Raw genomic sequence first — 27519 nt, 5'->3', positions numbered from 1 at the left:
TCTCTGCTTCAACCACAAAGACTGTTTTGAACCTGTCTATGTTCCCATATCCTGTCTGTTCTGAGTGCAGTGACAGTTCTCCCCTCCTGCACCCAGCATTCTGGTGCATGGAAACCTCACTGCACCACAAAGCCTGACTGCTCATAGCACTTTTTTTTTCCTGCCCTGAGATAATCTAGTGAGATGTGAGCCTATTCTTTGTTCTCTTTGCTCTAGAAAGTGCCAGTGAATGAGGTACACTTTTTCTTCTCCATCACAAGATGGCAGCTGAGACTTTCTCTTCTGAATTTTGGGTCCTAGCCTACATGGAGGTGGGATCAGGGAGGACAGATTATCCCTGACATTCCATCAAATATGCTTTTGAGAGAACACTGGCTTAAATCTCTTTGAGCAGAGCAACAGCTTATAGAAGTTGGCCAAGGAGACTTCATGCAAAGGACTACAGACGTGGGAAAGGATGGTCCTAATCACAGAAATCTCTGGGTGGGGTTTGTAAAGTAAAGCTGCCTTTGGGAAATATCAGAGTTGGAAGGAAACTGTATCATAAGATGGGCCAACTTTAACTTGGAATAGAGGCAGAGGGAAGGCAGGTGGGAAGATAGAAAACAGAATTGAAGATAGAAGAAATGGGCAGGCCCACATCCATCTGTAAAGTCTCTAAAGTCTGAGTCAAAATATAGGTCTGTTCAGCGATATTTTTCCTCTAGATCTGAAAAGTGATGTCGTTTCTCTAGATTTGAAAAGCAATGGGTCAGAGAATTTCCATTTTCTGGGCATTTCAGCTATGCTCAGCACAGTGTTAAATAATTTCACCACAGTATTTCATTTTCTCACCAACTGATGCTACAAAGGATGTATCATTGCCCACGTTTCCCAGAAAAGGACGCCAAGACTCAAATATGGCACTAAAGAATCAATATTGGAGTTCACTATCAGCATGTCTGGCTGTGATGACATTCTTTCTAGTCAACCAGGTGATCTCTTCTTTTGAAGCCAGGGCTCTGGGCCTCTCATGTGACCCTATTGAGACCACCTTCTACCTCACTCTGGGAGAAAGGACCCAGAGCAAATTAAGCCCATATCACTCTGGTGCCTCCAAATAGAGTTCTACAACCCTACCGCAGGCTCAACCCCTAACGAGACTTTCTCATTATCAAGGAGGTCAGTGGAGGAGTTAGAAACTAACTGTCACCCTGGGAGTTCTCGGAGCCCTTCTGCCTCTCCCAGCCGTTTGCTTCTCCCTACGATGGGCAATAAAGGTACATTGGCACTCATAGGCAGAAGACTTCCACCTCCCTTGTGAGGTTCAGTCTTTGACTAACCTTGTTGAGCCTCTTCTGTCATCATTATTGCTTTCTTTTATATTCCCCACTGGAACTTAAGACTCATTGTTAGAATCAGCCCAGTCAGAGGGTTCCAGAGGGGACCATTGGAGTTTTATGGAGACTTTTCCATCTGCTAAATAACCTTGAGAAGAGAGTTTAGTTATTGACTTCCTGACTCATTGCTCCACCTCCCCAGCCACCTGGTTGGAAGTTTATGTTCTCTGACATCAACTACCTCCTGAGGATCTAGCACCATTGTTGACATAAAGCCTTCATTTAATGGTGGAATAAATGGACTTGGAGTTTCTGATTGGCTTTGTTACTTCATCATATCCATATATTTAAGTTGAGAGTATGTGCCCCCAACTCTACCTATTATGTGCCTGTACCTCTTTTTCCTTAAATGCACACACACAGATGACATCCATGTTGCCTTCTTTTAAGTGCTTGAGAAATAGGCACATGGCTCCAAGGTCTAGCTCTTAAGTCCCTCATCATCCAATTAGCTCCTCTTGATTACTCTGTGAATCACTATGGTTTAAGGACACCATGCCTTAAAAACAGATTGATGAGAGTGTAGACTAAAAGACTTTTTCAAGATTTGCATTATTTCATAGGTGATACTGGAGGAAAAAATCAGAAGTATAAATCTTCACCCTCCTATGGATCACTCTGGAACTTGTGAGCGTAAGAACACGTGGCCAAAAACCCACCATTTCCAACCAGAGGTGTCAGAGATGCAAGAAATCTAGGTTTTTGAGAAGTGGTTGCAAGCAACCAAAGAGATAATTAATTTAACCAGGATAGGGAACGTAACATTTGCCAAGACTGTGGTAGCATGGAACTTCTGTGAACAGAAATGAATATTGAAAATGTTGCAAAATTTCTGTCATAGCAGACACCATGATGAGCTTTACATAAATTAGACTGTTTATTTTTTGCAACATCTCAATGAATGGGTATCTGATACCCATTTTGCGCTTCCAAGACTGAATTTCATACAGTTTTATATGTCTTTGTGAGTTTTTTAGATCCAGAATGTGAAGGTTGACTTCTTGCTTTCTAGGTGCCAGGAGGTTGGCTTGAATTCAACACTTAGTTGACTAGGATTCAAGCCTGTTGAGACTAATTTGAGTAATAATTCTACTATTCAGGCTGTCTGATGATCTTGACATTAGCCCAGGGAGCACCAAGATCCCAAAGTACATGGGCCCTAGAAACAGCAGGTTGGATTTGCATTGTGGCTCTTCATTTTTCAATGTAACCCCTTTAGTCTAGAGAATGAGAAATATAATGTTTAGTTTCTGAAGTTTTATGGGGAATTAAAATGCAGAAATGGGGTGCCTGGATGGCTCAGTCGGTTAATCCTCTGCCTTCGGCTCAGGTTATAATCCTGGGGTCCAGGGATTGAACTCTGTATCAGAGTCCCTGCTCAGAAGGGAGCCTGCTTATCTCTCTCCTCCCTCCTCATGCTCTCTCTCACTATCTCTGCCTCTCTCTCTCTTTCTCAAATAAATAAATAAATAAATAAATAAATAAATAAATAAAATCTTTAAAAAAATTAAAATGAAGTGCACTAATATTATAAAGTAGACAATATATTGGACTCTCCTCACAGTTTAGTGTCAAATGTTCATTGCTGCCATATAGCAATTTTTTTCACCCATGGCCCTCTGAACTTCCACAGGCATTTATCCATCCTACTGTATATAACCTGTAATTTTCTCCTTCCCATAATGCATGGAAGTGGGATTCGTGCCATGCACATAGTAGGAACTCATCACTGAGTGTGGAAGGCAGGGTTCTCTAGGGAAACAGAACCGATAGGGGATATATACACACAGAGAGAAACAGAAAGAAAGATTAATCATAAGGAACTGATTCACGTGATGATGGAGGCTGACCAGTCTGGAGTGCTGAGGGTGAGTCAGCAAGCTAGAAGTCCAAGAGAGCCAATGTGTTTTCTAATCCAAGCAATGGAAGGCCCAAGATCCAGGAAGATCTCATGTTTCAGGCTGAGTCTGAAAGCTGGACAGACCATTGTCCAAGCTTAGTCAGGCAGGCAGAAGGAGCTCTCCCTTATTCACAGGAGGCTCATTTCATCTGGTCTATTCAGGTCTTCAACTGGTTGGGTGAGGCCCACCCACACTAGGGAGAGCAATCTGCTTTATTCACTTTCTTGATTTGAGTGTTAGTCTCATCCAGAACACCGCACAGGAACACTCAGAATCTTGAAGCAATTATCTTTCGCCACCGCCCTGGGCCCAAGTCAAGTTATCATAAACGTAAGCATCACATTGAATAAGTGAACTTCTGCAAACTGGATCCCCTGGACCCCATCTCTAAAAGGAGGCCTGTGAGGTGCCTGGGTGGCTCAGTCAGTTGAGTGACAGACTCTTGATCTGGGCTCAGGTCATGATCTCAGGGTCAGAGTTCTGAGACTGTGCCACAGGTCTGCTTCTGCACTCAACATGAAATCTGCTTCCCCCTCTCCTTCTGCTCCTCCCCCCACTTGTTCTCTCTCTCTCTCTCTCTCTCTCTGTTAAATAAATAAATAAATAAATAAATAAATAAATAAATATCTTGAAAAGCAGACCTATATTTCTCCTACTTGTGTGTTTCTCAGGCCTTATTGATTGTTCCTAGCTGCCTCCAGCACAATTTCTTCAGCTGGTCTTCAGCATACGGGTGTTAATGATCCTAATAGTACATCAAGATTGCTCACACGGAGTACCATGAGCCCCTGGATCACCTGTTGGAGTCTCCTCCTGCATCTGGTTTGAAGCCTGGGCATCTGATCCATGCTCCTCCTCTTTCCATCTTTTCTGGGGAGCCTCCAGAACCCCCACATTTGCTGCTTCATATTTTCTTCAAAGCTGATCAGGATTTTCAAGTGGCAGCTCACTACGAACATGGGAGGATTTTGAGGTTGCAATGATCTGAGGACCCCATCTCCTTCCATCCCACCTCCTGCCTCAGACAATTCTATAGCATTCTATAACTCTGATTTTTTCATAAGGGTTTAATGGGCAGCATTAGCACATCACCTCACCCGATGAAGTAGCTTCACAAGAGTTCCTGATGTTTATAAAGCTGAAAGACAAAGTAAATATGGTAATAGAAGAATAAACAAGTAGCATGTTGTGAGTCAGGGTTTCTCAGCTTTGGCATGACTGACTTGGGGGACTGGATAATTCTCTGGATGTGTGGTGGCGTCCCCCATCTCTACCATTGCATGCCAATAGCACCCCTTCCCTAGCTGTGATGATGGAAAACACCCTCAGACGTCACTGAATGTCCCCTGGAAGACACAGTTGCCCCAGGGGGCAGCTTGCGCTTTGTGATGTGGGTAAATAGCAGAATCCATATTTGAGCTCCCTTGCTCAATTCTAGAGCCAAAATTGTATATCACCGTGGGATTGATTACTGATTCTGGATCCTGATCATTTCAAAATCCTCTCCCTTCAACTTTCAACCCACAAATAGCAGTGACGCCTCCCACCCCATTCAGACAACCAAAATTATCTCCAGACGTTGCCAGTTGTTCCCTGGGGTCGGGGTGGGGAGGGCATACTCGCCCCTCATTGCACCACTGCAGTAGAGATTCCAAAAGCCCTGCTTCTGGTTTGGGGGCAATGTATGAGTGAGGATGCTGTAAGCTGGATCACCTGATGTGATATTAGCTGACATATGCTACCCCTTTAACCCTCAGAAGAATCAGAAAGAAGCTTGAGATTCAGGCACAGTGACAACTGCCTGTAGGCCACCCGGCTAAGAGACAGTGGAGCCGATTGCAGTTGACCCTGCTGGGGCTTCTCTCCTGGATCCTGAAGAGGCCAGGACTCGAAGGCAACGTGCGACACCAAAGAGAGAAAGGAAGACTGTGGACACAGGGGCGGGAATGAAGCAAGGGCTTCTCATCCAAGAGTGCTATCTCTGGGTAAGGCAGCCAAAGGGACAGCCCACCGTTTCTGTTGTGTTGAGTAGTGGTGGCTGTAAATAGCCACATATTTTTAAGAAAATCACTGGGTCGCTGGATGTGGCTGTGAAATCGAGAAAAGCAATTCCTCTCGGATTCTGAGCCTGTCCAGGATCAGCGGTCTCAGACCCACCGAGCCAGGTGTGTGCTGGATTGTCCCAGTATCCCAAGCCACAGAAGGCTGAGGCTGCGGTCCCCGTCTGCATCCTCATCACTGATTTTATGGAATCAACCACAGTGACGAATGGCCCCGCATTTGGATGGCTGTCCCAGCTCTGGTCACGGCTGAAACTCCCTGCCACTGTTGACATATGTGCCCTCTGAGAGCCCTAGTGCCATCGGCCATCTGTCCAGGAGGCCAGAGCCATCCTCAGCACTGAAATTAGTCATCGCAGGAGCCAGCTCCTCTCTGACAGGCACCTGGAGCCGTGAGCTTGCAGACAGGGCCTCACCAGCCACCAACTGGCCCTGGGAAGGTCCCCAGTTCAACAGCAGGGAGACGGAGGGGGTGGGACGGAGTGGGTGGCAGCTGGCGGCCGTCACCTCCGCGGGAACCCAGGAGCAGTGTGAGCTTGCAGAGGGGCAAGGGTATGTCTGACGGGTTGCTCAGATCTGGGTTTGAGTCTTAGCTCTCCCTGCTATAGGATGCACGATTTTGAACCTCTTATTTTTCCTAGAGAAAAGTAACTCTTCTTAGAGACTCAGTGTCCGCGACAGGAATATGACTCCAGTCGTTCCCTTCTTCCTTCTCACCCATTACGGGAACGATTGGCATGAAAATTAGCTTGGCCAATTAGAGAGTGATTGTGGGGTGAGGACTATTTCCTCCACGTGGCCGGCCGCGGCCCCTGCACAACAGGGATTTTATTATTTGTGGAGAAGGATGAGCGAGGAGAACCAGATGGTATGGCTCAAGAGCATTTTAGGAGAGAAGCAAAAAATAAACAAATAAAAGCATGAATTACCAGCCTCAGAAATGTTCAGCGAACAAACGTGAAAAACAGTCCCATGAGAAGCCTTTACTTTTTTTTTGTAAGATTTTATTTATTTATTCACAAGAGACGCAGAGAGAGAAGTAGAGGCATAGGTAGAGGGAGAAGCAGGCTCCATGTGGGGAGCCCGACGCGGGACTCGATCCCGGGACCCCAGGATCACGCCCTGGGCCAAAGGGAGACGCTCAACCACTGAGCCACCCAGGTGCCCCAAGAGCCTTTACGTTTAATTGAAAAGAGAACATGTTATCAAGGAAAATTTCAACAGATTGGAGGAATCCAGGGTCATACACCTGTCCCCATCCCCTCCTCAGGTGACTGTGTCTTCCTCTCACAGGAAATCGCTGTGGCTAGTGTCTTGTGTGTCCTTCGGGCAACAATGTGGACAAGGGGAACATTCTACAAGAGGAGTCTTTGCTTTGCTTTTGGTCACTGGCTGTATCTTGCTCAGCAGCTGCATCGGCTCCTCCCCTGCCTGACCTGGTCATATTCCACCAACAGGACCCACCAGCAGGTGGCCGCTTGCGTCTTCCGTGGCAACAAACGTTTGGCCAGCAGAAACAGCGGCGCGACACACACACACACACTGCAAAAAACATCCTTTGTGCATGTGTAGGTCACAGTTAGACCCACGCCTGTGAGTCGTGGGAGCTGCACGTTCACTCCCAGTTGCTGGCCCCCCACCCGCACCTGCCTGTAGGACACCCTCACGCACCTCGCTCTCCCCTTTGAATACACCTGCGTGCTTTTACTTATTTTATTAACTTTTTCTGGAGGGAGAAGGAGGAGGTGGGTGATGGTGGGAGAAATGAACCATGAAATCCAATGTATAAAAGAAGAACTCTGAATTGCAGCAAAGAAGGAGCCCCAGAGATGCAGCTCCCATCTCAAATATCACCCCCACCCATGTCCCCCCCTCATACGGAGGCCTCTTGCCTTTTCATTCTTGTGAATAAGCCACAGGAGGGAGGGGTCATCTCTGCCCTCCTCACCCCAGCCACAGGAGGACAGCAGGGAGGAGACGGTGGAGCCAGCCCAGGCTGCCAAGGCCCTTGTACCTAAGGGGCCCCTGCTCTGCAGAAAGTAATCGAAAGACCCAGTCACCTACGGCAGAGGCACGGCCCCCCAGAAAGCCCGCTGGCTGGAGCCCAGGAGTGCAGTTGGGTGCAGATGCTCAAAGGAGAGCACGATAAGCAGTGCAGGAAGGTGACTGATCCTCCGGTGCTGCGCACTTCCCGGGCACACACAAGCCCAGAAGAAAGGGGAGCTGGGTAGCAATCCCTTCGAGGCTGCCTCGGGTCAACTTTATCAAAATGATAAAATGTTTTGGGTCCCAGCTGCCCCCTGGGCTGGCTCCGGGTTGGGCTTCCGGAGGCATTAAGGGGTGAAGGAGGTGAGCGCCGCACTCTTCCCGCCGCACCCCAGTGGCATTGCCTGTGTCGCTGCTGATAGCAGTTTTATCAAGATAAATCTAGTGCTGCTCGGGAAGGATATTAATAAATTATCTAGTAATGAAAAATGTGAGAGGAACCATACTCTTACATCAGGCTTGTGATGATTACTTTGATAGATGCACTGGCAAGATTTCCTCGACAAGGCAGAAATGAGAAACATGACACATGGACCTTTAAGGGTGACCTCAGAGGAAAACAGAAGGTGCTGAATGATACAGAAGCAGAAGAGGGAAAACCAGAGCTCCAAGGCGCTGCCTGTCAACTGCCAGATGGATGGGCTCCTCTGACGGTCTGATCATTGAGTTTAGTGTCAAATGCAGAGGGGAGGAGGGCCAATGCGGAGGGAGGGAACGCACATGAAGAGCTGGAGTCTGGCCTCGAGGGCGTGGGGGTCTAGGTTGCTGTGGATGTGGGCCGGGGTCTCAGGCTCCTTCCTGGCAAATCACTGAGACACCCCCCCCCCCCCCCACTGAAGCCTCAGCCCCTTTATCTGTAAATGAAGAGCGTGAACTCTGGCGCGAAAATTGCCGCTAGCAGGGGGGATTGCGTGCGGTCACATTTAGAAAGTTCTTGGAACCGGCAGGTCCTCACTGCCAGGCCGTCCAGTCTCTGGGAGAGAAGCAGGGAGGCCGGCAAGAGTCGATGCACGTGGCCATGATCGTCGTGGCGGAGGCGGGACCCAGGACGGGGGTGTCAAAAATGTTGTGTTGACATTTCTGGACACAAGTTGCTGAGTTGCTGGTGCTCTGTTGGGTTCTGGGGATGCTAGCCGACGTCAGGCCCGGCTGTACCCCCAGTGGCTCAGGGTCTAGTGCGAGGGGCCAGGGTGAACACCGGCAATCAAAATAAAGCATGCTGAGAGCGAGGACGAGGGTGGGCATGCGGGGAACCTCCGGGTGGCCTCCTAAATCAGCCTGCCCGAGGGGAGCGTGACATGGAATTTTGCAGGATGGACAGCAATCAGGGCCGTGATGAAGGGAAATGCTGGAGGTGTTGCTTTTAGAGCCCAGAGGCCCAGGACCTGCCGGTGATTTGGCACCATCGCGAGGTAGGCAGGAAATTGGAGAGTAGCATGAGGAGATGGAGACGTAAGCCCATAAGCCCGGGTTGGGAGTCGAGCAGTTACTGAGTTAGGGCGCGTGGAGGACGGTGCTAATATCCTGAGGGATCCCTGGCTTCTGAGCACCTTTCTCCTCTCTTTCGGCAGCTGTCTCTCAATGCACTTTTGGAGACGTGCCTGGGCACCATCCCCACCAATCTGGGAGGCCCAGAGCTGCAGAGCCGCAGGCCCAGGGCAGGGCAGGGGTCAGCCACTCACTGAAGGCTGAGGGGCTGCAAGGACCCACATGCATCTCCAAAAACTTGAAAGCTGCGCTGTAGGTGTTGGGGCTGATGACGGGGCAAGTGGGCTAACTGGGAGGAGCTGGCTGGGTGCCCTTCCTTCCCTGCCGGCCCTAGTCCCGCCTACCGTGTCACCCAAGGCTCCTGCCTCTCCCCCTTCCCTGTGCCCCCAAGGACCTCTTCTCTGCTTCCCTGGCGGCTGCTGCTCCTCCCCAGCCCCTTGCTGCTCTGGGTACACGTGGTTTGAGAATACACCTGCTACTGCCCTGTCCACTGAGGTCAGGGTTTGGTGACCTCAGCAGGGGGAAGGATAGATGGACACGCTGCCCCTGATCCCTTTCATGCCAGGTCCAGCCTTTCCCCCTCCCTCCTTAGAAACAGTGTTCGCCTGAGTGGACCATTAGAGACCATCTAGATTGTAGATGAGGGCTCCTCAGGTGGGAGTCAAACTGCTGGATGCACTCTCACGCAGATTCTGTTATAATCAGTGAGAGAACTCCCAGGGCCTCCACCTAGCGGCCCTTCCTACCCCAAGTCCCTACATATGTTTTCCTACTCAGTCTGATCATTGACTACAAGGCATGGAGTCAAGAAATACCAAATATGGTATTTGTTCTCCAGAGAAACAGGGATCCAAGAATAGATATTGGGGGGGGGGGGTAAGGGAGAGATTTGTCTTACAAAATTGGCTCACAGGGCACCTGAGTGGCTCAGTGGTTGAGCGTCTGCCTTTGGCCCAGGTCATGATCACGGGGTCCTGGGATCGAATCCCACATCGGGCTCCTCACAGGGGAGCCTGCTTCTCCCTCTGCCTGTGTCTCCACCTCTCTTTCTCTGTGTCTCTCATGAATAAATAAATAAAATCTTTAAAAAAAAATTGGCTCACACAATTGTTGGTTGGCAAGTCCAGAATCCTCAGGGCAAGCTGGCGGGTTGGAGACTGAGGTAAAAGTGGATGTCCCAGCCTTGAATCTGAAAGCTGGCAACACAGCATGCGTTTGTTGCAAGCTGGAAACAGAATTCTTTCTTCTTCAGGAAGCCTGAGTCTCTGCTCTTAAGGCTTTCAACTGATTCCACACCCATGTGCATCTTTTTAAACCACACTTAACCTCCAAAATAAAGACAGTAACAAAGTTATAGTTTCCCCTAACCTGGAACTACGACCCTTCACACGACTGAAAGAGCACCACCCCTTTCTCCAGAGTCCTTAGATGACGTTCAGTCTCCTCCTCGATGAGCTGTAACTTTAGAGCTCTAATAAAAAGTTAACAATACTCAAATGCCATGATACAAAATTATTATGTCTGATTATATGATAAGGGAATCAGAGAGGGAAGAAAACGCAGATATTTGCTTAAAAATAGAGAGACACGCAGAGATACAAGTATACATATAAATATGTGCATAACAAAGTATGGAATAAATACTCAACACAATTCTAGTCATTATCTCTTTCTTTTTTTTTTTTTACAGGTTAGGAAATTGGCTCAGATAATAAGGTTTAGAGCTGAGGTTTGAATTTGATGCTTTCTGACCCCAAAACCCTTTCTGTCGTAAGAGAGAGGAAAGAGGAAGGTGGAGGGATGTATATAAGGTTCTTTCCAGTGTTTTAAAAGCAGTGACATAGGGACGCCTGGGTGGCTCAGTGGTTGAGCATCTGCTTTCCGCTCAGGGTATGATCCTGGAATCCTGGGATCGAGTCCCACATCGGGCTCCCTGCATGGAGCCTGCTTCTCCCTCTGCCTGTGTTTCTGCCTCTCTCTGTGTGTCTCTCCTGAATAAATAAATAAAATCTTAAAAATAAAAAAAGCAGTGACATGAAGGCAGCTCGCACACTTCACATATGGTTCAGCGATACTCTGCCGATCACTTGAAATCGACCACAACGGCAGCATTGACACTGCAGAAATTGGCAAACGTTGCCAATAAGACCTTTGTGTGTGTGTCACCCATGTGAATGTTACCTGCACATCAAGGATATTGTTTGTAGATTTTTTGGTTGGGTTTATTTCATTCCCAGCTCCTAGAACAGTGCCTTGTACATAGCAAGCATTGACCAAATGTGGACTTAATTAGCTTGGCTAAGCCTAAATCCCCACTGGAGAGATGGGAGATCTGGAGCCCAGAGAGGTTGTCGTGTGCCTCAGGTGAGTCAGCTCATAGCCTACAGAGCCAAGATGTAAATCCGGTTCCCTGCACTTTCAGCCCTGAGCTCTACACTCACAGAGGAAGGGGACCCAGGGGTAGAGATTTGCTCAGACACTTCCAGCAGCCCAAAAGAACTCCGACAGGGTATCGCTACACAGGAAACCCAGGGTGGCCTGTGAGCCACAGGTACCAAAGAGGCCAGCCTGCTCCATGAGCATCAACACGTTTCCCTCCATGCTGTGTATTTGACAAAAATAAATTCTCTCTCAGCCCACAACTACCTAATTAGGCTGTACTCAAATATCTCCAGACTTCAAAAAGACAGTGGAAGCAGATTAAAGCCATGCACAGCCAACAAAAAGGGGTAGGGTACCCGCTGGCAGTATTTCCTCCTTGCTCAGTACCCACGTCTGGCCCCGAATCTCTATTATTCTTCCAGGAGGTCGGTCATGATTAAAGGGTTCCTTCAGCAGCTGGGGCTCAGTGATAAGGGTTTTCTGTTTAGACCCTCCTAAACTACAAAAGGAACATAAATCATAATTTTGCATCAACTTAGTTTCTATATTTTTATTTTATTTTTACTTGGGATTTTGGGGCAGGGACAAAGTAGGCTTGGAAAATTGGGTTTGATAAAAGAAGCATGTGCATAAATTGGTCAGTGAGTTTTTAATAGGGGGGTTCAATTATATAGTAGTATTAAGGAGTCCTGATTTATGAGACACACCAATCAACTTGCTGGGAAGGGACCAGGTATTTATTAAGCCCTACTGTGTGCCAGGCATGGTGCAATGCAAAGTGGCCCATATATTATCTCTTACGTAAACAATCTGGGAAGGTTGATGTCATCAGTTGTATTTTACAGTGAAGAAGCTGCGTGCTGGCATAGGTAAGCACCATGGACGACAGGTCACAGGGTCGGAATTGGAAAAGCAACCCAAGTGTTCAGAATCCACATCTCACAGGATTTCATTTCATTTCAAGAAAATGGTCTGCAGCCAGCCTGAGCCAAGGATTTCCCAAGGTGGAAGCTGAAGGGATCTTTGCCCCCCTCTCCAGCAAGGGGTACTTGGCAATGTCTGGAGACATTCTGGGTTGTTGCAACTGAGAGGGGAGATGCTACTGGCATCTAGTCTGTGGAGACCTGGGAGGCTGCTCAATACTTTCCAAGGCAAAGGGCAACCCCCTACCACAAAGACTTGCCCAGCCCCGAAATGTCAACTGTGTCCCTGATTGACAAACCCTGGTGTCCAGTGACCACATGTTTTGCTCTTCCCAGAAAGAATCTCCCTGGAGAACTGGGTGCTGAATAAGAGAACCCGATCCACAAGGATGAAATTTCAGGCACTAACTGGGGAGACAAATGGGGACCTCAGAATCATACCCTGGTCTACTCATAAACCTTTAAAATTGGTTTCCAAGTCTTTCTGCACCCACCCCATATCCCTTTTCCCCAGTTACTAGTTGAAAATTCTCAGAAATCTTAGAATTTCATCAAAAATATTATACAGTGTTCTCTCTCAACTTGGACGTTGAAAATGCTTTGATTTGGGCTTCTACACTTTTGTGAAGAGTTAAAACGAAGCAGTCTTAAAAACCAGAACGAAAAACAAATCTTTAATGTTCTTATTACCAAAGCGTTAAAATCCAAAGCAAACGGAGACTAGCCTTGAGAATTCCCTGAGCAGACAAAACCGGTGTAGTCACACAAACAAAGCTTAATTTAGTTTATTTTGCAAGGCAGACTTGACCTGGGTCATTTCTTGCTCATGCCTCTGGAAATCATAAGCAAAACTTCAACCGTTTCCCAAGGTTGAGATGACGGAACCACTGACCAAGTGCCCATCATTTAAGAAAAAGCTAATATTATAACCAATCCCTGTGAAGAAGAAACAATCACTGTCTTCTCACTAAAGAAGCGGCTCTGTGACAACAGATCCCTGCGCCTCATTCCACGTTTCGGTTTGAGTGCTCCCGGATGCAAACTGTCTTTTTGGTGTGTGCACAATAAACTTCCCCTAATTACTACATCGGTGATTCACTGGTTTTACTTCTGTTGGTTCTGAACTTCTGACCAAAGTAGTAATGTGTTGGTTGCTGGAAATTTAGAAAAATAGAGGCAAACAGAAGCAAGTAAAATTCTGTGGCAAAACCACCTCCCACAGATAACTCTTCCTAATATTTTGGAGAATGGACTTTTGGTCTTTTATTTTCTGTAAAGACACATGCCAATGAAGTTGTTCAATTAGACCCCTGCAATAATCCAGAAGGCATGTAAATTTTTTTTTAAGATTGTATTTATTTATCCATGAGAGACACACAGAGAGAGAGAGAGGCAGAGACACAGGCAGAGGGAGAAGCAGGCTTCATGCAGGGAGCCTGATGTGGGACTCCATCCCAGGTCTCCAGGATCACACCCTGGACCAAAGGCAGACGCTCAACCGCTGAGCCACCCAGGCATCCCCAGAAGGCATGTAAATTCTGGCAAATAATCATTATAACAATGATAAATAACAGCAGCAACAATAGCAGAAATTGAAGCTAATACTTAAGCACTACAGATTTAATGCCAGATGCTGTCTGGGACCTTCGTATCTATGAAGTAGTGTAATTCTCTCCATAAACCTATCAGATTGGTTGGCACTCTTACCGGTCCCATTTTCAAGGAGCCACACCTGGATGACACAGACCATCGTTAGAAAGGACCAGGTTCAGCTGTAGCCTCATGGGGACACACTTGACGTCTGGAAGATCACTCAGGGACCCCACCACCTCTTTCTTGACTTTTTGGCTTCCTGATAACCAAAAGCTGCACCAGTTGCCCGTGGCTGCCATAACAAAGGACCACAAACTGAGTGGCTTCAAACAAAGGAAATTACTTCTCTGGAGTTCTGGAAGCCAGAAGTCAACGTTAAGGTGTCCAGTGGGCCGCACTCTGTGAAGGCTCAAGGGAAGAATCCATCCCTTGCCTCTTCCAGCTTCTGGCAGCTGTTCCAATGCCTTGGCTCCTGGCCGCATTTCTCTCTCTCTGCTACATTTTTGTGTTGTCTTCTCCTCTGTAGGCTCCTCCAGAACATCTCTCCACTAACCTCCCTTCCTTCCTGCATTTCTCCCTTCAGCTTCTCAGCTTCGTTCCCTACCAAGTCCTGGAGCCCAAAGGCCCTACTCTGCGCGCTCCCTCCCACAATCCACATCATCTCTACCGTTGTCTCTGGATCCTCACGGTCTTCAAAGGGTGGATCTTAGATGCAAACTCAGATTTCTCTTGCTAATTGGTTGCAACTCATCACAACCCACTAGAGGCTCTTTCGCTTTCCAGAGTGGAGATGGGGAACAATGAATGGACAGTGTAAAGGGAAGCAGAGAAATCTGGCAAAAGAGGGAAAAAGAAAAAAGAAAACTCTTATTTTCCTACTGATTAACTCAGTTGGCCAAGGGAAAATTCATTAAACCAGCTCAGCACCCCTTGTAGGGATCCTGCTATCCCCAATATTCCCTTTAACACCACCAGAGGGAAATAAATAATTCTCAGAGAGGAAAGAAATTACATGTTTAAACTGGAGATCCTTTTAGAAAAAAAAAAAATCTCTTCCCTAGGGTTTCCTAATCTCTCTTTTCTTCAAACTTCAGGGACAGACAGGCAAGGAATTTCTTGCGTTCTAAAGTCACTGTGGTGTGCTCTTTTATCCAGGAAAGCAAAAAAAGGAGGACCATAGACAAGCCTTTCATGGGATGACATAGGCAGTCGTGTTTAGAGAGTCTGCTCATGCTCGATGACCTGGCAAGGCAGGAAATTATATAACAAAACAGAAACTAATGAGAAAATGGTAGGTCTGTAGCACATGATTTTGCTCCATGGGACACACACTCTTGAGTTCCCATTTATGGCAAAACAGGCCCCCGTCTCCAACCACAATCAAATATTTTGTACATACAACATATATCTTTGTGCTCTGAACATGAGAACATATTCATATTCTTAGCTGGTATTAAGTTTACAGTGTTGCAGTTTTCATTTGCATAATAAAATGCTATGTGAGAGGAGATGAGGGTTAATCAAAGGGTTTTATCACTCTTTTTAATTATCTTCATTATGCCAGAGCAAGATGTAAATTTTAATTCTACCTTGTTAGCTAGCAGATTCCTACCAAACTTTGGATATCCTAATCATCTGTCATTTTAAATAGGCACAGATGCCCATGATTTCAGCAAACTGAATGCCCTAAATATTGTAAGCTTTATTAATCTGATTGTCATGTCATTTAATATAATTTAGCAATTATTAATGTTAAACAGAAGATCAGCGTGCATGCCCCAGATGGAGGCCCTCGTGAACCTCGAGTGTGTCCCCCTGGTGGGTCCTCCCCCATCCTATTCTTCATCAACTCACACGTAGTTGACTCAGATGTGTTCACACAGCACGTCTTTTTCTCTTTCTCCATCAATTCTGTAGCCAGAGCTTGTGATTCACGTACAGTTATTTTTCAGTGACCCACAAATAGTCTAGGTTTTTAAAAGGTTGCAGTAATGTGTTCTCAGTCCAAAGACATCAGATTTTTAAGGGCTTGGCAGTGGAGGAGGGTAGGTGTCTAGGGAGGTGTTGGGTTTCTCTCCTAAACTCATCATAGAGAAGCCAAAGGAAGTCTTCAACCCACCTGAGTAATCAAAGTCGGACTCTGCAGGTCATATTGAAATGGGTACCTTGCTGTGGAGTATACACCAGAGGCGGCCTTCACTGAGCTCTGGGAGGTAAGCGGGACTGCTCAAAGAGGTGGCTGCCCTTACTCTGCTATTTCTGAGCACTGAGTTTGTGGCAGGTGGGACCTGAAGCCAGAATCCGAGGCTAAATCTTGACTGGCCAATGGGTTAGCTGAAACAGATGTTCTTTAAGGTCTTCAGATGGAGTTTTAGAAAGTGTGAAAGGTGGTGTTATGGACTGAATGTTTGTGTGCCCCCCCCCCAAATTCAGAGGTTGAAACCCTACCTCCCCAGTGCGACACTATTAGGTATTTGGCAGGTAATTAGGATTGGCTGAGGTCAGAGGGCAGAGCCCTCCAGGGAATGGGATTAGTGCCAGAGTAAGAGTCAGAGAGAGCTTGCTTCCTCTCTCTGCTTTCCATCAGCAAGAAGCCACCTGTGTGCAGCCCAGAACCCAACCCTGCTGGCAGCCGCCGGAATTGTGAGAAATAAATTTCCATTGTTTATAAGCCACTCATCTAAAGCATTTTTGTTACAGTAGCCAGATGGTGTGCACGAAATTAATCATGGAATTTATATCAGAGCAATAGAATCCCAGCTTTGATGTCCCACTAGCTGTGCCACCATGGACAAGTCAGCCTCCGAGCCTCAGTTTCCTCAAATGTGAAAGTGAGATGGATCATGATACCCATCATGAGTTTTAAATGACATCAGACATGGAGTCTAGCATAGAGTAGAGTTTTACTATGATTGAGAGCAAGACATATATATTTAATCTCAGTCCCCATTTCTGGCACAGAGCTCCTAAAACCTTTAGAATTTCCAGTGCTAATTGTCTCTTGTTATGTTAATGAGATGACCCACCCAAGAAGGGGGGAAGGTTTGGGCTGGTTACCAGGGGAACCAACCCCATTAGAGAAGAACTTTCAATCCCACCCCACCGACCTCAGGGAGGTAAGAGGGACTGAAGGTTCAGTCAATTGCCAATGGCCAATGATTCAATCAATCCTGCCTATGTAAGGAAGCCTCAACCAAAAGGATGAGGTTCTGAGAGGTTCCAGGAGTAATAGGCGCCTATGAGTTGGTCTCTTCTCTTGTCTTCTCTTTTCTCTCTCTCCTCTTTTTTCTCTCTCTCAATAACCCTAGGCTTCCCTTTCTGTGTAGAATAGTGAACCTTAGTACTCCCAACTTGAAAGCAACTGGAGGAGCTATCATATCACAGGCTTGATCCAGTCAGTAAATACCCGGTCTGCAAGCCATTTGGGATGGCAGCTTTCCCAACTTGCAGAAACTATAAAACTGACCCATTGTAAGACATTGTCATAGTTCCTGGGATCAGGGACTCTCGACCCATCTCTGAGCTCACTTTTTAGGTGATCCACCAAAGAACAGGTGATAAACGCTTGATATCCTGTGACAATAACACAAAAACGCCCCAGTAAAATTCGGACATTCTCAAAAAAGTACCCAGAAAGAGGACTTTTTTTATTGCTGTATAAGGAATTCCTTTTGCAACAAATGTCTTTTTAGTAAAAATCAATAATGCTCTTTTTATAGAATAACGATGATTGGTAGAAAAGAAAAACAGGTGATTGGTGATTTGGATGGCTAATTGTGTGTCTGTATAACTTTACTAGACTTAAAAATAAATGTGCAGTAGGGAAACATACCAGTTACTAGAATATAACCTCTTTGTAGGGACATGGGAGCCTGATGTCAGCCCTGTCCAGTAGAACTTTCTGAGACAGTGAGAATATCCACACCTGTGCTGTCCAATATGGTAGCTGCTAGCCACCCATGCAGAGCTATGGAGTGCTTGAAATGCGGCCCATGCAACAGAAGAACTGTATTTATGACTTTATTTAATTTAAAGTAATGAACACATGTGGCAGTTGTCTATCATATTGGACAGCATCACCCTGTGTTCATCCCAGCCTACAACTGAGGCCCTTAGCAAGCTCTTATCCCATAGAGTAAGTTGACTTTGTCACTCTGTGGCACAGTGATTTGCTGAACTGTCCTCAAAGTCCAGGAAGCTAGAGCATCTATCATTGGTTTTCATTGTTTCCTTTATTTGTCCATCAGTGAGCATCTATGATGCACCTAGCCCTGTGCTAGACACTGAGAAATCAGGGAAAGTGTTGGTACCAGAAGCTCACAAGACAGTAGAGACAACAGGCTTGAAAAGGGGCGATTACAACCCAGGAGTTCCATGGTAGGGAGGAGAACAAGGGTGCAGAGAGAGAGAGAGAGAAATGATGATGGTCTTCTAAGTCTATCTAGGAAGGGGAAGTAAAAGGAGGTTACTGGACAAGGGCATTGTGAATGAATTCACTAGGGTGGGAGGAGGTGAGGCTAGGAAGCAAGATGAACCTATGCAAAGAAAGAGCAACATGAGAAAATGTTCAGTTGTATGGAGTTTACATTTTCAACAACATGTGGTATAAAGGGGGTAAAAACATTACTTGAAAAGAAGGGATTTAAAAAAAAAAAAAGAAAGAAAAGAAGGGATTTCTTAGCTATAATTGGAGATATCTGAATCTAATTCTCTATCCTGCCAGGCTGGCAGAAAGTTTAGTCTCTGTTATTACCATGTTTATTCTTCCAATATTACTAAAGTCAAGCAAAGTTCTTGGATTCTTATAAGGTCTGTTCCAGAACCTTGATGAAGTCCCTCCAGTCCATGCATGACACTGGTTATCATCAATATGTTTATTTACCCTACAGATCCTCTCTGTTCCTCAAAAACCAAAGCCCCATGGCCCAACATCTAATGTCCCTTATTGCCCTTTGCAGACAACCCTCTCTGGAAACCACCCACCCCTGTTGCTACAAGAGTAATAATGCTTTATTTACTTGTGCTTTCTCTCCTTACCTATATCCCAACACCCACTACTCTTGGGGAAGCTTTCTCATCTTCCTCAGATGTCAATGTTTTCCCCCTAAGTTTCTGATGAGTTCTGATGATGATAACACTACGTATTATCTCTTATCAGCAGATCCATAAATAGCCAGAGTTGGTCCTAGCAATAAGGGAGGACATAATGCTCAAACCATTAGATATTTCTTCTTCAAAATTCATCAGTTCTGTTACAAAATATTCAGGAGATAGAGGGGGCACCTGGGTGGCTCATAAGTTAAGCATCCGACTCTTGATTTTGGCTCAGGTCATGATCTCACGGTCGTGAGATCAAGCCCTGTGTCGGGCTCCAAACTGGGTGTGGGACCTGGTTAAGCTTCTCTCTCTCCTTCTCCCTCTGCCCCTCCCCCACCCCTCTCTAAAAAATATTCAAGAAATGAGTAAGTCCTAGAGACCTACAGTACAACACAATGCTTCTCACTAACACTGCATTGCATATTCAAGTATTTGCTAAGAAGGTAGATCCTATGGGAAGTGTTCTTCTCACAAAGTAGTAATGAAAACAACAATAATAAAGAGAACAGGAGGAAACTTGAAGGTGATGAGTGGGCTTATGACAGATTGTGGTTATGATTTCACAGGTGGATACTTATCTCTAAACTTCCCGACTTGTATACATTGTGTGCAGCTTTTTGTTTGTCGAAAAAAAATTGTTTTTATAATATTCAAGAAATGGTAGGTAGTTCAGTATAACAGGCTAAAGAATATCTTTGGGAGGGGTAGAAAATAAGGGGAAGAAGGAGGAGCCAGGTCAAGGAGGAGAACTTTAAATGCTATTTTAAGAAGCTTATAGTACTGGGTCCTTAGGGTGATGCCGTAATGGACATTTCCAAGCTTTCTGTTATTTTGTTTTGGCAGCCTTCACCTGAACTCCTTTGTACATGTAGAAGATTCACCAACTGGGCACAATGTCCTTTGTAGCCGCCATAGTTTGCCTCCTACCAAGTGAACTTAAAGTAGAGTGTTATGGGTTGAATTATGCACCCACCCCCAGAAAGACATGTTGAAATCCAAATGTCCAGTACTTCCAAATGTGGCTTTACTTGGAAATGGGGTCTTTGCAGACATAGCGAAGGTGAAGTCATTAGGGTGGTCCCCAACCCATGATGACTTTTAAGGAGGAAATTAAGACAGAGGCAAACATGCAGAGAGAGAAGGCAATGTGAAGAGACACGGGGGGAAGACAGCCATCTAATAGCCGAGGAACACCTGAGGCTACTGGAAAGTGGAAGACCTGAGACACGTTCTTCTCTGGTGCCTTCAGAAGGAACATGGCCATGTGGACACCTTGACTTTGGGCTTCCAGTCTCCAGAATCATGAGACAAAAAGAGATCGCTGTTGTCCTCAGCCACCCAATCTGTGGTTCCCTGTAAGAGCGACCATAGGAAATGAATGCAGCCACCTCTCACTTTCTCCGCCTCCCTTGCAGCTACAGTAGGACCCCGTAACTGGACTGTAGCTCATCCTGGGTGGATGTACCTGAGCAAAGGGGCGCACAGTCACATCGACCTTCCATGTGAGAACTGCGCCTGCCCGAGCACCAGGTGCCCTCACTGGATGGCTGCTGCGGCGTAAATTTGCTTGTGCTTCCAACCGTGTCGCCTTCCTCTCTTCCTGCCTGTTTCTTGAGGCTGGCAATTCTGAGTGCTGAGAGTCTTCCAGCAAATTCTGTTGCTGCTTAAATCAGCATAGGATAGTTTCTTTTGCTCACAACTCATAACCTGGCTGATACAGATGAGGAACCATGAAGGATGTAATCCATCTCTAAAGTGGTAAGTGGTAGACAAGGGCAAAGGATAGTCTGTAAGGGTGGGGGGGGTGGTATCAGGTGGCTCCAGGGAAGAGGGGAGAGAAGCGGCCTCCAGATAGGAACCGGGAATATGGTGAGCATAGTGGTGCACAAGGTACATAGTGTAAACTGTGTGTGTGTGTGTGTGCACGCAGGTGTGCATGCACCCATGTGGGGGAGGCAAGTGGATGTTCGTGCACAATTGCACGTTCTCAGCCACAGATCTTCCAGAAGGAGAGCAGCCAAACGTGCCCAAGGCAGTGAACTTCGGTCGCCTGACGGCACTCACTAAACAGTGCGTTCAGGCTTCACCGGCGCCGAGCGGGGCAAACGACAGTTTCCAAGTTTGAAAAATGAGCTGCTTCACTCGCCTGGTGCTAATGCCTTTTTCGAAGAAACTTACATCTTGGAAATGTCATGACACATTGCAATCACGGAGAACACAGCCACAGTAATTGGGAGTGTTTCTTCAAGAGCAGAGCATGTCGAAGAAGATACATGGCTCGCAGCATAATTTCCCGCAACAACGGTGGGGTGCGGGGAGCGTGTGTGTGCAGGGAAGCTGCCTTTGAAATAAATCCTGGCAGGAGCTCTAGCAGCTGGAACGTTCCCTGGGTGATGGACCTGCTTTAGGAGTAGGGAGGACGCAGTGCGGATGCTGGCGACCTACAAACCAGTTGTGTGACTTTGGCCATGCCTACAGATTGCTGTGTGACTCAGTTTCTCCCCCTTTCAAATGAGACTAGTATCACATATGTTCTGTTGCTCATGGTATTGCACGCTCTGCAGCCAAATTCCCAGGAGCTAGAAATCACTACGACTTAGTGAGCTTGTACTACTTGCCAGGCGTCTACTAAGAATTATTCGTGTATTAACTAGCTTGAAATACAGAAGCAATTGAGATGGGGCAGCATAATTACCACTATTTGCAGGAGGAAGAATTGAAGCACAGAGATGGTAAAGATTTTTCCCGAGGCCGTAAAGCTAGAATGTGGTAATGCCAGCATTTGAACCCAAGACAGTCCAGATCTGACATCTGATTTGTCAACATCATGATTCAGCTCCTTGGATGGACACCAGAGTATTGCAAAAAGCATACAGTGTTGGCGAATGTATTGGGTGTTAGCCACGACATTGAACAAAAAACAGAGTAGATTTACTTCTACTTGTGACAAAAAATGATGATGTGAACTGTGATAAAAGCAACGGGAGTAATAGTTCTACACTATTGAGTACCAGTGGGTTCTCAGTAAATGGTGCCTGTTCATCCTCCCAGTAGCTGAGTGAGTCGGGAGACAAAGTTCCCATTTTATAGATGAGAGACTCAAGGCCCAGTGTCCCTAACATCCTCAAGAGCATCCATCAAAAACAAAGGGTTAAGATGGAAAATTCAAATGGGTGTATTACAAAGGATAGGCCCTCAAAGGAATATCCATTTAAAATAGTTGAAACTCTGGGCTTCCATCTCAGAGAGAAAAGCACAAAGATGTTAACAAGATAATGTAAATATTAACATTCACTTTAAGAGGTTAAATTACCTGGAAGCCCTCATTTCTAAAGGCCACCTTCCCTGGTCTGTGTTCTCCAAAAGTACTATAACCTTTTCCACGAGGAAATTATGCAACCGATACTTGCTTTGTAGAGACCTTCAGGATTTCTGGGCTGTCATCTGGGCAGTGAGGAGAGAGGAGAAGCTGGCTGTTCATCTCCTGGTCCTTTCCAGGGCAGGCCCTGGGACGCCTGTGGCCCAGCCGTTCTGCATCCGTTGGCAAGCCACCCTTGTGGGGCAGAGGTGTTTTGAAAGGATGAGGGCTTAAAATTCCGAACCTCCCATGGAAATGCAGATTTATCAAGAAGAGAACACAACGGATGACTGAGTCCTCTAGAAGTCCTGCTTTAAAGAGTTGCCAAGTCTGATTTGTAATAAAATGATCAGTGCCTGTCCAAAAACCGTTAAAAATTGCAAGCATGCTCAGAGGCACGCGGGTTGGTTGTCTTCAGCATGTTTCTGTGACGGCTTCAGCATTCCCCTCTCAAAGGCAGAGCGAAGGGTTGATAGAGACAAGATGGGAGATTGAAGCACAGTGGCTCCGCCGACGCACGCCTTATGCCTGGTATCCAATTATGGCATGTGCCCGTGGCATGACCACTGAACAAGTCCCTTTGCGTCTCCTAGGCCCGGCTATATCTCCTGTGAAGTGGCAGGCGTAATTCCTACACTGAGATCCTTGAAGGCATCAACTGTGTCTTCCTTACCCCTAAACGCAATGACTGGACGTAGCAGGTGCTCAATTAACTAAGGATTAAAAAAGAAAAAAAATCAGAGTTGTATTACATGAAGTAACTTACTTTGTAAAAGCCCTCTCTGAATTCCGGGTACACACCAGGCGCTTAATAAGTAATTATTTTCTTTTTGCCTCACCTTTAGCATCTCAGGTGTCTCTTTTCAAGCACTGCCCTAGGCTTTGCCTTTCATAGTGTGTGAATTCACTGGAAATTTAATAGATATCTCAAATGCAGTATGTGTCATTCTGAACCCCTGGTCCTCCTCCCAAAACTCCCTCTACCCCCAGCTTCCCCATCTCAAGTGATGGCTCCATCCTTCCATTTGCTAGAAACAAAAAGAAAAACACAAAACACAAAGCAAGCACTTTTAAAAACCCTTCGATTATTCTATGTATTGAACGGTGTCATTTGCTAAGTAAATAATCATGACCCATATATTCTTATTGTAAATTGCGTGTTTTATCAATATAAACCGATCCTTGTTGCACTTCATGAATTGCGCTTGGTATCTTACCATATGCAAAAACAGAATTTTCAACTCTTTCCTTTTGTTTATTCTTTTGGGTAAAGCTTTGCTTGTCTTACTGATTTTAACTGTTCATGTCATTTGCATTTGCATTTAGTAGGATTGGATTTCTTTAAATCTCTTTTTCTTTCCTTCTTAGTATGAGCATCTTCGTGTTCTCTTAATAGCAGAGTTTAAACGATGGACACTTACCGTCTTACCTGATATATTTACTCTTACATGTGTCATCTAATCTTTTGCTTTCCATCTGCTTTTTGCTATAGTTTTGTTTTTAGTGCTTCCTTAACATTTCTTTTGTTTTTCTTGTCTTTCCCATATGGATTATGTTTGGTTACCATGTGTGATATTGTGATTTATAATCGGAAATATATATTTGGTCTTTGTCCCGTTTCTGGCACGGAACTCCTGAAAGCCTTAGAATTTCTTAAGGAAGGAGAGCAAGCAAGGTGTCTTTTGTTATGTTAATGGAGTAACTTTTAGGCGCCCCCTAAGGACAGGTGGGGGGGGGGGTAGTTGTCAGAGAACCAAACAGGTGTTCAGAAGTTAGAAGTTAGGAACTTTCCATCCCTCCCCACCAGACCTCCAAGGAAGGAAAGAGGGGCCAGGGGTTGCCCTAATCACCAATGACCAATGATTTGATAAATCATGCTTATGTCATGAAGCCTCCATGAAAAGCCTAAATGAAGGGGTAGAGTTCAAAGAGCTTATGAGTTGGTGAGCTTGTGGAAATTTGGGGAGAGAGTCTCAGGTGAGAAGGCATGGAAGCTCCTCACCCTTTCCCCATGCCTCCCCCTATGCATCTCTTCTGAAGATGTTCTGAAGATTGTTCCTGAATTACATATAAGCCAGTGATCTAGTAAGTAAAAAGTTTCCCTTAGATCTGTGAGCCACTCTAGCAAATTAATCAAACCCAAGAATGGGGTCATGGGAACTTCCCATCTGCAACCCTTTATTCAGAAGCACAGGTGACAACCTGGACTTGAGATTGGCATCTGGAAGAGGGAGGGCAGTTTGTAGGACTGAAGCCTTGACCTGCAGGACCTGATGCTGTATCCAGGGAGACAGTGTCAGAGTTGAGTTGTGGGCCACCCAGCTGGCTTCTGAGAACTACTGGATGTGAGGATGTTTGGGTGGAATTGGTACCAGAACCTATTTATCGTGCAAATTTTCCAATGATTTGAAAAGCATATGTCTTGACTAATATGAACTTTCTTTTGTATTTTTTATTTTTTGTTTATGATAGTCACACACACACAGAGAGAGAGAGGCAGAGACACAGGCAGAGGGAGAAGCAGGCTCTATGCACCGGGAGCCCGACGTGGGATTCGATCCCAGATCTCCAGGATCGCGACCTGGGCCAAAGGCAGGCGCCAAACCGCTGCGCCACCCAGGGATCCCTAATATGAACTTTCTGAAGAGCATCACTTATATTATGCATGGCTCATCTCCGCAACTGTATTGTATATATTTTGCCTTCTTTATATAGAGGCTGCCTTGCCCAGTAGGGTATCACTCTCAGGGGTCAGCTATTTCAACTTGTGCCCCCTGCAGCGCCTACATCAGTGAACATGGCACATAATATACCCTCATAACACTTGTAAGAAATAGAAGAAATTTCTTCATTGACTCTTACTTTTTTCTCAGGCTTTGTAAATATGATCTGAGAGTCAAACCCAGATGGTTATTATTTGCATATGATATAGCTTTTCTTTTAAGAATTATTTTTGGCCTTTATGTACAGTTTTGTGACCATACATATACTTATCCTCCTCCCACTTACCAAGTGCCACAAAATTTGACTACCTCCAATTCTACTTTTAGATAAGAACAGGTGTTCCCCCTTTGAAGGAAAAAAAAAGTCTAGTCTTAGAAAGCAGAACCATCTCAGGCTCTAAAAGATCTATGAGGAAAGAGGTATGAGGTAAAACTTTATTGAGGCAATTCTGTGCTGAAGGAGGCGATATCCACCTATGCCCCCAGTAGTTCAATACAACAGATACTAATTTTGCACCCCTTCTCTGACAAATTTCGTACCAAGAGCAGGTTTAACATAATTAATAAAACATTCATTCAACAAGTGGCTAACTTGGGTCCCTACTATATGAGAGGCGGCATGCTAAGCATTAGGGATATAAACCAACTACATAGATGCACTTCATGACATAAGATGCTCAAGGATCCATTGATACCTTAGATCCAACTGCCACATAAAATTGAAATCATTATTTTCTTTCCTTTTTTTCTTAAAAAAGCATATTTGCAGTCAATGAAACAAAAAAATAATGGTTAGCAATAAGCTCCAGAATTCCAGAAAGTACCAAATGTCTTTCACTAAAAACTGGGAAAAGGATATTCTGAGCCAAGTGCTCAGGTACATCATCTTGAAAGACAAATTACCAGTAATCCAGTTAAATTTTAAACAGCATTATCTAAATGAAAAATATCAAAGTGTGAGATACCCCAGCAAGAATAGCTCCAATTTCCTGCCTGGATGCTAAGTAAGGAATAGACTGTTTAATATCATCTTGATAACATTTTTATAGGTTCATGTTGGCCCATCAGATTGCAATTTGTCACCTGCTATCTAACAATTTTCTAATTCTTCATCATTTTACAGTGTAAAATAATAGGCACAGAATTGCAAGGCTTTTTTTTTTTTAATAATAGAAAGGTAGAGTGAGAGTGTGGGGCCTTTATTTCTACCAAATGATTTTTTTTTCCTGGTTAGAATAAGAATGGTTGTCAATAATTCAAACACAATATAATATTGAGCGCATTTCACTTTTTCCCCCGAATTAATTTGTTGAAGATAACATAAAATGAATAAGAAAATCCCTAAAGCTCTCTTTCCCTCACCTCCTACCCTATCCAAAAGTTTGGGGGGGGGGGCAGGGTGGTGGGGAGAAGACACATGAATGGATGTGTAGTACAAGAAGTTTAGGCATTGAGGTTAGCAGTCTTGGGTTTGAACCCTAGCTCCAGCACCTGAAGCAATGTGACCTTGGCCAGCTCCGCGATCTCACTGAGCTCTTCATGAGTAAAACTGGGGCCACATTTCCTACTTACAAGATTCTTGAGGTAATTGGGGTTAAGCGATGGAGTCTCCTACAGAATGAGAAACATGGGAGGCACCCACTAAATTATAGACTTGAATATAGCATTGTCAGGCATCCCTCCTCCTTGACACTCTTCCTGATCTGCCTTCCAGAAGGTCTTACACCTGTTTTCCTGCCATCTCACTATACATTCCTGCTCAATTTCCTCCACTGCCTTCCCTCTTCTTCCTGCCCTTTCCACTTAGTGTTTGAGTGACTCAACACTCAGCCCCTGATCCTCCTCTCTTCTCCATCCACACTCAGCTCTCATCTGGTGTCATGTAACACCATGTATATGCCGATAACTGAAATTTAGAACCCCAAGCCTAGACCTCCCTTTCAAATACCAGACTCACAGATACACCTCCCTTCTCAACATCTGTCCCTAAAAGTCTCATGGATAGCTCACACTCAACATATCCAAAACTCTGGAGCCTTCCTACAAATCCTTCTCCATCCACAGCCTTCCACACCTCAGCTGAGGGCAGCGTGGACCTTTTACCTGCTCAGAACAAAAACCTTAAAGGCACCCCTGATTGCTGTCTTGTTCAAGTACCCCACACCCAGTCTACCAGGAAATCCTATGGCCTCTTCCAATTTGTCTACCAGGAACCAAATGAATACGGTCATGTAGCTCTATAAAGAAGCAAAGAATTCAAAAGAAACTTTACCCAGTGTATTTGTTTGGTTGACTCTAGTTACTCAATCATATCGCTTGTCTCCTGCTAACTGGTTTCAACTGTGATGAACATTGCACTAGCCAGTTTGAGTATTTAACCATCACATGCCCGTTTTGGTAAAGGAAAGGAATGCTGCATCTGTTTCTCTCCCAGGCATCAGCAAACGGAGGAAGCAGTGAGCGACTGGTGGATTGCAGAGATGTTGTAATCGGGTTACTGGCCTTTGTGGCCATCATGGTGCCAGTAATGGATTGGGAACTAGAGAGGTAGCAGCCAAGATGGAAAAGC

Source organism: Canis lupus, chromosome 6 (genome assembly GCF_011100685.1).
Source record: "Canis lupus familiaris isolate Mischka breed German Shepherd chromosome 6, alternate assembly UU_Cfam_GSD_1.0, whole genome shotgun sequence".
Classification (NCBI taxonomy): Eukaryota; Metazoa; Chordata; class Mammalia; order Carnivora; family Canidae; genus Canis; species Canis lupus.
Note: the sequence above shows the minus strand (reverse complement) of the source record.